Raw genomic sequence first — 1,199 nt, 5'->3', positions numbered from 1 at the left:
TCAGAAGAGATTGTAATGAAAGGCGTCAAGAGGATGGATGAGGTACGTCAGAGCCAACGCCAACAACATGAGCACGTATGCTATCCCTTGGTCGATGGCGGTGCCTGCAACAACAATATACATTCCTTCCATCCATCCCCGTTACGATATATCAAGATCCCGTAACGAATCCCTTACAGACCCAAATTGCGAAATAAAATGGAAGGGCGAGATCTTACCATCGGATGTGGGAGTGGGAGCAGAGGCGGGAGCCTACGCATTGGCGTAAGCGGCGAAGAGATTTATGGCCAAGAAGGCGACGAACCGCCTGGTGTCCTCTAGGCTTCTTCTGCCATGGTGCCCTCACGGCTCCTCCAGCACTCAGATTTGGGGTTTAATTAGGAAGAAATCAAAATAATGCGGAGGGAGCAGGCGGGTGGGAAAATTCAAATTTAAATCTATGGCGGGGAAATTTAAAATTCAAATCGGTGAAAAGACATGCTCGGGAGTCAGGTGGGTCTATTGCAGATTCCTCTGGGTCCCTCTAGCTTTCGCCTGCTCGGAAATATGGGGCGATCGGAAAACGAATGCTCATGAAGCAACATGCATGTTCATGGTAGCCATAAGGTACTGGCAACCAATAAATCTTATGCATTAATGGCCCAATAGCATGGGATTTATTGGTTGCCCATGCCACACTATCAAGGACAATGTATTAATGGGCCTATAGGGTTGGAAATATTGGTCAATTTGGTTGCCTCACTGATTGAGGAATCGATAGCGTATGATACATAAAAGTATAGGGTTGGAAATATTGGTTGCCTGAGAGTGCGGAATCGATAGCGTATGATAAATATTTGCTTACATTAAAGTAGAGTGCGTTAACCATTTCGTTGTGCTTTTGTTGGCTTGCACGATCTGGGACTGAGGGGACGCTGGAGCCGGATAGGTGGAATTGAATCGATGCCTCGAGCTCCTTCGAGACAATGACAGGATGTCAGAGATAACAAAGCTTCCGGGCGCAAAATATTTCGGACGATAAACCATTCCAATAAAAGTTGAAGCATGGGGTAAGAAGTATTTCCGCGGCAATTGCAACAGACTTGTGATAGCCAAAATAGAGGTCGATACCAGTGATCAAATTTGAAGGGCAGATTTTAATTTCATTTAGAAGGACACATATTCATGTCGCACTTCTATAATGAAAAGCATAAAAAAAA

At 45.0% G+C, this 1,199-nt stretch overlaps 1 pseudogene; it reads right to left on the bottom strand.

The window, feature by feature from the left end:
• LOC149235020 (arabinogalactan protein 16 pseudogene) lies at positions 1-336 on the bottom strand (annotated as a pseudogene).
• Positions 337-1,199: the final 863 nt, after the last annotated feature.

This window comes from Pinus tabuliformis, chromosome 8, assembly GCF_031772625.1.
Source record: "Pinus tabuliformis cultivar Carrire ecotype Pingquan chromosome 8, CPIR1, whole genome shotgun sequence".
NCBI classification, from domain to species: domain Eukaryota; kingdom Viridiplantae; phylum Streptophyta; class Pinopsida; order Pinales; family Pinaceae; genus Pinus; species Pinus tabuliformis.
Note: the sequence above shows the minus strand (reverse complement) of the source record. Positions and strands in the feature narration are given on the sequence as shown.